Source organism: Pseudophryne corroboree, chromosome 7 (assembly GCF_028390025.1).
Source record: "Pseudophryne corroboree isolate aPseCor3 chromosome 7, aPseCor3.hap2, whole genome shotgun sequence".
NCBI classification, from domain to species: domain Eukaryota; kingdom Metazoa; phylum Chordata; class Amphibia; order Anura; family Myobatrachidae; genus Pseudophryne; species Pseudophryne corroboree.
The window spans coordinates 505,034,457-505,045,398 of NC_086450.1; positions in this window are offsets into that span (position 1 = coordinate 505,034,457).

Consider the following 10,942-nt stretch of genomic DNA (forward strand, 5'->3'; position numbering starts at 1 on the left):
AGGGTGTAATGCTCAGTACCTGTCCTTATCCTGTATATCTCTGCATGTGCTCAGTATCACTTCTCTATACAGGGTGTAATGCTCAGTACCTGTCCTTATCCTGTATATCTCTGCATGTGCTCAGTATCACAGGCTGTAATGCTCAGTACCTACTGTCCTTATCCTGTGTGTGTACATGTGCACAGTATCACTTCTCTGTATACAGGCTGTAATGCTCAGTACCTGCTGTCCTTATCCTGTGTGTGTACATGTGCACAGTATCACTTCTCTGTATACAGGCTGTAATGCTCAGTACCTGTCCTTATCATGTATATCTGCATGTGCACAGTATCACTTCTCTATATACAGGGTGTAATGCTCAGTACCTGCTGTCCTTATCCTGAGTGTACATGTGCACAGTATCACTTCTATGTATACGGGGTGTAATGCTCTGTACCTGTCCTTATCCTGTATATCTCTGCATGTGCTCAGTATCACTTCTCTGTATACAGGGTGTAATGCTCAGTACCTGTCCTTATCCTGTATATCTCTGCATGTGCTCAGTATCACAGGCTGTAATGCTCAGTACCTACTGTCCTTATCCTGTGTGTGTACATGTGCACAGTATCACTTCTCTGTATACAGGCTGTAATGCTCAGTACCTGCTGTCCTTATCCTGTGTGTGTACATATGCACAGTATCACTTCTCTGTATACAGGCTGTAATGCTCAGTACCTGTCCTTATCATGTATATCTCTGCATGTGCACAGTATCACTTCTCTATATACAGGGTGTAATGCTCAGTACCTGCTGTCCTTATCCTGAGTGTACATGTGCACAGTATCACTTCTATGTATACGGGGTGTAATGCTCTGTACCTGTCCTTATCATGTATATCTCTGCATGTGCTCAGTATCACTTCTCTGTATACAGGGTGTAATGCTCAGTACCTGTCCTTATCCTGTATATCTCTGCATGTGCTCAGTATCACAGGCTGTAATGCTCAGTACCTACTGTCCTTATCCTGTGTGTGTACATGTGCACAGTATCACTTCTCTGTATACAGGCTGTAATGCTCAGTACCTGCTGTCCTTATCCTGTGTGTGTACATGTGCACAGTATCACTTCTCTGTATACAGGCTGTAATGCTCAGTACCTGCTGTCCTTATCCTGTGTGTGTACATGTGCACAGTATCACTTCTCTGTATACATGGCGTAATGCTTAGTACCTGTCCTTATCCTGTGTGTGTACATGTGTATAGTGTCACTTCTCTGTATACGGGGCGTAATGCTCAGTACCTGTCCTTTTCAGTATATACATGTGCACAGTATCACTTCTCTGTATACAGGCTGTAATGCTCAGGGCCTGTCCTTATCGTGTGTGTGTGTGTGTGTGAGTGTGTGTGTGTGTGTACATGTGCACAGTACCACTTATCCATATACATGGCATAATGCTCAGTACCTGTCCTTATGTGTGTGTATATGTGCACAGTATCACTTCTCTGTATACAGGGTGTAATGCTCAGTGCCTGTCCTTATCCTGTGTGTGTGTACATGTGCACAGTATCACTTCTCTGTATACAGGCTGTAATGCTCAGTACCTGCTGTCCTTATCCTGTGTGTGTACATGTGCACAGTATCACTTCTCTGTATACATGGCGTAATGCTCAGTACCTGTCCTTATCCTGTATATCTCAGCATGTGCACAGTATCACTTCTCTGTATACAGGCTGTAATGCTTAGTGCCTGTCCTTATCCTGTGTGTGTACATGTGCACCGTATCACTTCTCTGTATACATGGCGTAATGCTCAGTACCTGTACTTATCATGTGTGTATATGTGCACAGTATCACTTCTCTGTATACGGGGTGTAATGCTCAGTACCTGTCCTTATCCTGTATATCTCTGCATGTGCACAGTATCACTTCTCTGTTTACAGGGTGTAATGCTCAGTACCTGTCCTTATCCTGTGTGTGTACATGTGTACAGTATCACTTCTCTCTATACGGGGCGTAATGCTCAGTACCGGTCCTTTTCAGTATATACATGTGCACAGTATCACTTCTCTGTATATGGGGCGTAATGCTCAGTACCTGTCCTTATCCTGTATATCTCTACATGTGCACAGTATCACTTCTCTGTATACAGGGTGTAATATCGGTACCTGTCCTTACCCTGTATAGCTCTACATGTGCACAGTATCACTTCTCTATATACAGGGTGTAATGCTCAGTGCCAGTCCTTATCCTGTATATCTCTACATGTGCACAGTATCACTTCTCTGTATACAGGGTGTAATGCTCAGTACCTGTCCTTATCCTGTATATCTCTACATGTGCACAGTATCACTTCTCTGTATACAGGGTGTAATATCGGTACCTGTTGTCCTTATCCTGTGTGTGTACATGTGCACAGTATCACTTCTCTGTATACAGGCTGTAATGCTCAGTACCTGCTGTCCTTATCCTGTGTGTGTATATGTGCACAGTATCACTTCTCTGTATACAGGGTGTAATGCTCAGTACCTGTCCTTATCCTGTATATCTGCATGTGCACAGTATCACTTCTCTGTATACAGGCTGTAATGCTCAGTGCCTGTCCTTATCCTGTGTGTGTACATGTGCACAGTATCACTTCTCTGTATACATAGTGTAATGCTCAGTACCTGTCCTTATCCTGTGTGTGTACATGTGTATAGTGTCACTTCTCTGTATACGGGGCGTAATGCTCAGTACCTGTCCTTTTCAGTATATACATGTGCACAGTATCACTTCTCTGTATATGGGGCGTAATGCTCAGTACCTGTCCTTACCCTGTATATCTCTACATGTGCACAGTATCACTTCTCTGAATTCAGGGTGTAATGCTCAGTACCTGTCCTTATCCTGTATATCTCTGCATGTGCACAGTATCACTTCTCTGTATACAGGCTGTAATGCTCAGTGCCCGTCCTTATCCTGTGTGTGTACATGTGCACAGTATCACTTCTCTGTATACATGACGTAATGCTCAGTACCTGTCCTTATCCTGTGTGTGTATATGTGCACAGTATCACTTCTCTGTAGACGGGGTGTAATGCTCAGTACCAGTCCTTATCCTGTGTGTGTACATGTGCACAGTATCACTTCTCTATATACAGGCTGTAATGGTCAGTGCCTGTCCTTATCCTGTGTGTGTACATGTGCACAGTATAACTTCTCTGTATACATGGCGTAATGCTCAGTACCTGTCTTTATCATGTGTGTGTATATGTGCACAGTATCACTTCTCTATATACGGGGCGTAATACTCAGTACCTGTCCTTTTCAGTATATACATGTGCACAGTATCACTTCTCTGTATATGGGGCGTAATGCTCAGTACCTGTCCTTATCCTGTATATCTCTACATGCGCACAGCATCACTTCTCTGTATACAGGGTGTAATATCGGTACCTGTCCTTATCCTGTATAGCTCTACATGTGCACAGTATCAGGCCTCTGTATACAGGGTATAATGCTCAGTACCTGTCCTTATCCTGTATATGTGTACATGCGCACAGTGTCACTTCTCTGTATACAGGGTGTAATGCTCAGTACCTGTCCTTATCCTGTATATCTCTACATGTGCACAGTATCACTTCTCTGTATGCAGGGTGTAATGCTTAGTACCTGTCCTTAGCCAGTATATCTCTGCATGTGCACAGTATCACTTCTCTGTATACAGGCTGTAATGCTCAGGGCCTGTCCTTATCGTGTGTGTGTGTGTGTGTGTGTGTGTGTGTGTGTGTGTGTGTGTGTGTACAGTACCACTTATCCGTATACATGGCATAATGCTCAGTACCTGTCCTTATGTGTGTGCATATGTGCACAGTATCACTTCTCTGTATACAGGGTGTAATGCTCAGTGCCTGTCCTTATCCTGTGTGTGTACATGTGCACAGTATCACTTCTCTGTATACAGGCTGTAATGCTCAGTACCTGCTGTCCTTATCCTGTGTGTGTACATGTGCACTTCTCTGTATACGGGGCGTAATGCTCAGTACCTGTCCTTATCCTGTATATCTCAGCATGTGCACAGTATCACTTCTCTGTATACAGGCTGTAATGCTTAGTGCCTGTCCTTATCCTGTGTGTGTACATGTGCACCGTATCACTTCTCTGTATACATGGCGTAATGCTCAGTACCTGTACTTATCATGTGTGTATATGTGCACAGTATCACTTCTCTGTATACGGGGTGTAATGCTCAGTACCTGTCCTTATCCTGTATATCTCTGCACGTGCACAGTATCACTTCTCTGTTTACAGGGTGTAATGCTCAGTACCTGTCCTTATCCTGTGTGTGTACATGTGTACAGTATCACTTCTCTCTATGCGGGGCGTAATGCTCAGTACCTGTCCTTTTCAGTATATACATGTGCACAGTATCACTTCTCTGTATATGGGGCGTAATGCTCAGTACCTGTCCTTATCCTGTATATCTCTACATGTGCACAGTATCACTTCTCTGTATACAGGGTGTAATATCGGTACCTGTCCTCACCCTGTATAGCTCTACATGTGCACAGTATCACTTCTCTATATACAGGGTGTAATGCTCAGTGCCGGTCCTTATCCTGTATATCTCTACATGTGCACAGTATCACTTCTCTGTATACAGGGTGTAATGCTCAGTACCTGTCCTTATCCTGTATATCTCTACATGTGCACAGTATCACTTCTCTGTATACAGGGTGTAATATCGGTACCTGTCCTTATCCTGTATAGCTCTACATGTGCACAGTATCACTTCTCTATATACAGGGCGTGATGCTCAGTACCTGTCCTTATTCTGTATATCTCTACATGTGCACAGTATCACTTCCCTCTATACAGGGTATAATGCTCAGTACCTGTCCTTATCCTGTATATATGTACATGCGCACAGTATCACTTCTCTATATACGGGGTGTAATGCTCAGTACCTGTCCTTATCCTGTATATCTCTGCATGTGCACAGTGTAACTTCTCTGTATACAGAGTGTAATGCTCAGTACCTGTCCTTATCCTGTATATCTCTGCATGTGCACAGTGTAACTTCTCTGTATACAAAGTGTAATGCTCAGTATCTGCTCTTATCCTGTGCTTCCAGCTGCACAGTATCTCTTCTCATGCTCTGTGTACAGGGTGTAATGCTCAGTATCTGTCCTTATCCTGTAGGTGTACATATGCACAGTATAACTTCTCATGCTCTGCATACAAAGTGTAATGCTCAGTACCTGTCCTTATCATGTATGTGTGTACAGCTGCATAGTATAACTTCTCATACTCTCGGTACAAGGTGTAATGCTCAGTGTCTGTCCTTATCCTGTATCTGTGTACAGCTGCACAGTATCACTACTCCTGCTCTGTATACAGGGTGTAATGCTCAATATTTCTTACATGTGATTTATCTCATGCAATCTGTTATTAAACCTATTTCTGTGCAATTGAGATAAATGTAACATGCAGCACGTGTGATCTGAGACTGTGATGGGAGACACATGTGAGCGCACATTGCATCGCAATTGCACGAAAAGTACATGCAATGTGACAGTTTTCATGCAATCCGTCTCAGGAATTCATCTCAACTGCATAAAAACAGGCAATGTCGCACTAGTGGATGGAGGCCCTAACTGCGCTGGTGGGGGAAACGGGAATGTAAAGGCACCCTACACCAGGCGTTCTGCAAGCAAGGAGAAGTGGTACTGTCCACACCATACTTGCCTACCCTCCCGGAATGGCCGGGAGGCTCCCGAAAATCGGGTGACCCTCCCGTCCCCCCGGAAAGGTGGGCAAGCCTCCCGCTTTCCCCCTCGGCCGCCCGCAGCAGTGAACAAGTAGGCGGGCCGAGGGGGTCCGATGACGCGATTCGCGCTGAATCGCGTCATCGTAGCTCCGCCCCCCCGCTATGCAGCGCCTCGTTTCTCGGCACAGCACAGCGGGGGGTGGAGTCACGATGACGCGACCCTGATGCAATGCCCTCGGACCGCCCATCCTGCTGCCGGGCACGCCCCCGAACCACCCGTCCTGCTGCCGGCCACGCCCCCATTCACCTACAACGCTGCCTCCTCCCGGAGGAGGCAGCAAAGTAGGTAAGTATGGTCCACACACGTCTTAGCACACAGATAGGAGAAGTGATACTGTGCATCTGTACACACATACAGGTTAAGGAAAGATACTGAGCATTACACCCTGTACACATAGAGCATGAGAAGTGATACTGTGCAGCGTTACTCACACAGGATAAGGACAGATACTGAGCATTACACCCTGTACACAGAGCATGAGTAGTGATACTGTGCAGCTGTACATACATACAGGATAAGGACAGGTACTGAGCATTACACTTTGTATACAGAGCATGAGAAGTTATACTGTGCATATGTACACATACAGAATACGGACAGATACACTCAGATCGCAATCCCGGGAAGCTCCCGGCCAGATTGCAGGATAACTGGATCCAACTCATTGCTGAGATAAGACTCCTTAGTGGCCGGGGCCTCAGTGAGTAGTGCAGCGACGTGTCGGTCGGAGGAGTACCCGTGTGATTCCATATGGAGCAGATGATGGACGGATGTGTGCTCTCCGCAGATAGCGGTAATCAGGGACACGCAGGTCCTCTTATCTCCCCCTGACCAGGCGGGCACAGGACAATGCAGCTACAGCGTCAGGGAGCAGAGGGGCAATAAGTGAGGAGGCTCAGTGTGGGGCAGGGGAGAGAAGATGAGGAGACGGAGGGGACAGGCTGGGACCAGGACAGAGGAGGCTAGGAGCGGACGCAAGGGGTGGTCTCGGTGGGAGGTGAGACGTTATATGTATATGTCGCCCCGTTACTACTACTGATGTCAGCATGTCCTTAGTATACTGTATATAAGATGACTGACGGAACAGCGTCCTCACAGCGTATAAGGGGGTTATTCAGAGATGGATGCAGAGCTTGCTTCCCGCAGCGTCCATCTACTCACATGCTGCGCCCAGTATGTGTGTGGCGCCACCCCACAATTTCATTGCAGACGCATCGATTTAAGGTTGACCTTTGCTTATGCGGTCCGGCACCATTTGGCAGATGTATTAAGACTGGAGAAGTGATAAAGTAGTGATAAATGCCAGGTGATAACACACCAGCCAATCATTACAGGTTTGAAAAATGACAGTTGGGAGCTGATTGGCTGGTGCGTTATCACCTTTCACTTATCACTGCTTTATCACTTCTCCAGTCTTAATACATCTGCCCCCATACCCGCTGTCTTATTTCCGTGGAGGTTCAGCTCACATGTTAAGTCACTGACTAAGATGAATAGACGTAGCGCTTGTGAGACTTCCCAATCCTGTACTGGTCACCTCTCTATTCTCTGTTCTTCAGTTGGGCAAAACCATGTGCACTGCAGGTAGGGCAGATGTAACATGTGCAGAGAGAGTTAGATTTGGGTGGGATGTGTTCAATCTGCAATCTAAATTGCAGTGTAAAAATAAAGCAGCCAGTATTTACCCTACACAGAAACAAAATAACCCACCCACATCTAACTCTCTCTGCACATGTTATATCTGCCTCCCCTGCAGTGCACATGGTTTTGCCCAACTGCTAACAAATTTCCTGCTGCGATCAACTCAGAATTACCCCCATAGTGCAGTGTCGCTCGCGTAGTGTGGGATAGATCATTGTCCTGCTGGAAGACAAACATTCTCCCATCCGTCCTGACTACAGTAGACAGCCGATGCCTGTATGCCCGTACCTTGATGCTGGCACCGCCATGTTTCACGCAGGGGCATCTGATAAGGGGAGGTGTCCCGTGTGCTGTGTCCTTGTTGGAGCATGTGGTTCCTGTTATTAGTTATTTACTGTTATTTATTGTACATGCAATAACTCTTCACTATGGGGGGAATTCAACTGGGTGCAAGGTTTTCACTGCAAAAAAAGCTTGCACACAGTTTTGGATTACTGCGGGCATGCGCGTTTCCGGTACCCACGGTTTCCAATTAAAAAAATCTGCACATGGGGTTTCCAGCTTTGATAACCCTGCGGTGCAAGAGAAGAAAGAATAATACTTACCAGTCTGGTGGTCTCCATGGCTCCCTGTGGTCGCCCCACGATCCCTTTACTGGGGAGGGGGCTGCTGAGAGATATAGTTCTCCTGGCCGCTGCCTCCGCGGGGGGACGACGACACGCAAACAGACGGGGGTCACGCACACTTGGACACTCACACATGTAACTTCCATTATGCCAGCGTCTACTGCTGCTGGAGAGGAAGGGGCCTTCGATGGAGGCTGCACGCGGGCCCCTCCTCTCTTAAAATACCCCTGCATCTACCTATCATACTGTAGCAGCTATCGCTTACAGTAGCAAACGCAGGATTTGCATGGGGGGGGGGGGGGTTTCCAGAACTGGGCGGAGCCAATCATGGGGGTGGGGACTGAGGTGACCCAGTATATGCTGGGTCCATAAAACTAGTGTGTGTGTGTGTGTGTGTGTGTGTGTGTGTATATATATGTCTACACATATATATATATATATATATACACATATACACACACACATATATACATAGCATATTAACCATGCATACATATATATATATATATATATATATATATACACATATGTACACACATACAGTACACATATATATACACGTGTGTGTGTGTGTGTATGTATATATATATATATATATATATATCTCATATATATGTGTGTGTGTGTATGTGTGTTTATATGTATGTATATACATGTGTATATATGTATGCACATGGATATATATGTGCTATAATTAAAATAAAGTAAACTTTTATTGCACTTACAAGTGCCACCAGGAAGACAGCAGGCCGCAGAGGACGCTACAGCCATTAATAATACTCATGCAGCTAAAAAAAAATATATTTATTTTTTTAGTGGAGGGGGGTTTCTGGGTGCTCGGAAACCCCCCCTGGGTGCGCCACTGGCTTATCATTTCTGCAGCTACAGTTTGCTGTGTTCTTGTATAACCTCAGTTACTATCTGTATGACGCCTTGTTTGTTCAACTCCGTCTGGTCTATTGTTGCAGTTGTTTTAATTTTCTGAATCTAGGGGGTCATTCAGATCTGATGGCTGCTGTGCGTTTTCGCACAGCGGGCGATCAGATACAAACTGTGCATGCGTATGCACCGCACTGCACCGGCATGTTGCACGGCTGCCACGGGCATCGGCGCCCTGCGACGGGATGGTCGAAGGATCCATTCGCACGGGCGTTCGCAAGGAGATTGACAGGAAGAGGCCGTTTGTGGGTGGCAAATGACCGTTTTCAGGGAGTGTCCGGAAAAATGCAGGCAGGCTCAGGCGTTTTCAGGGAGGTTGTCTGACGTCGGCTCCGGCCCCGATCAGCCTGATGTGACCGCAGCGGCTGAGTAAGTCCTGGGCTGCGCAGAGACTGCACAGAATCAGTTTGTACAGCTCTGCTACACATGCGATCGCACACTTGCACAGCTAATATACACTCCCTGTAGGCGGCGACTATCTGATCGCAGGACTGCAAAAATCGCTGCCCAGCAATCAGGTCTGAATTAGGCCCTTAGTTTGATGTTTTATTATGTTATGTGTGTATTTTGTAGCATACACATTGTAATGATATATTCAGTGTGATTTATATGTCACAAGTTTTAAGTAACTAGCCCTGGGCATTTTTTTTTAATCTATTCTGAAATCCTGTATAATGTGTTGTTTCTGTATTCCTGTATAATGTGTTGTTTATGTAATCCTGCATAAAGTGCTGTTTATGTAATCCTGCATAAAGTGCTGCAATCCTGTACATGGTGCTGTTTCTGCAATCCTGTATAATATGCTGTTTCTGCAATCCTGTACAAGGTGCTGTTTCTGCAATCCTGTACAAGGCGCTGTTTCTGCAATCCTGTACAAGGCGCTGTTTCTGCAATCCTGTACAAGGCGCTGTTTCTGCAATCCTGTACAAGGCGCTGTTTCTGCAATCCTGTACAAGGTGCTGTTTCTGCAATCCTGTACAAGGTGCTGTTTCTGCAATCCTGTATAATGTGCTGTTTCTGTAACCCTGAATAATGTGCTGCTTCTGTAACCCTGAATAATGTGCTGTTTCTGCAATCCTGTACAAGGTGCTGTTTCTGCAATCCTGTATAATGTGCTGTTTTTGTAATCCTGTATAATGTGCTGTTTTTGTAATCCTGAATAATGTGCTGTTTTTTTGTAATCCTGTATAATGTGCTGTTTTTGTAACCCTGAATAATGTGCTGTTTTTGTAACCCTGAATAATGTGCTGTTTTTGTAACCCTGAATAATGTGCTGTTTCTGTAACCCTGAATAATGTGCTGTTTCTGTAACCCTGAATAATGTGCTGCTTCTGTAACCCTGAATAATGTGCTGTTTCTGTAATCCTGAATAATGTGCTGTTTCTGTAATCCTGTATAATGTGCTGTTTTTGTAACCCTGTATAATGTGCTGTTTCTGTAACCCTGAATAATGTGCTGTTTCTGTAATCCTGTATAATGTGCTGTTTTTGTAACCCTGTATAATGTGCTGTTTTTGTAACCCTGTATAATGTGCTGTTTTTGTAACCCTGTATAATGTGCTGTTTTTGTAATCCTGAATAATGTGCTGTTTCTGTAATCCTGTATAATGTGCTGTTTCTGCAATCCTGTACAAGGTGCTGTTTCTGCAATCCTGTACAAGGTGCTGTTTCTGCAATCCTGTATAATGTGCTGTTTCTGTAACCCTGAATAATGTGCTGCTTCTGTAACCCTGAATAATGTGCTGTTTCTGCAATCCTGTACAAGGTGCTGTTTCTGCAATCCTGTATAATGTGCTGTTTTTGTAATCCTGTATAATGTGCTGTTTTTGTAATCCTGTATAATGTGCTGTTTTTGTAATCCTGAATAATGGGCTGTTTTTTTGTAATCCTGTATAATGTGCTGTTTTTGTAACCCTGAATAATGTGCTGTTTTTGTAACCCTGAATAAT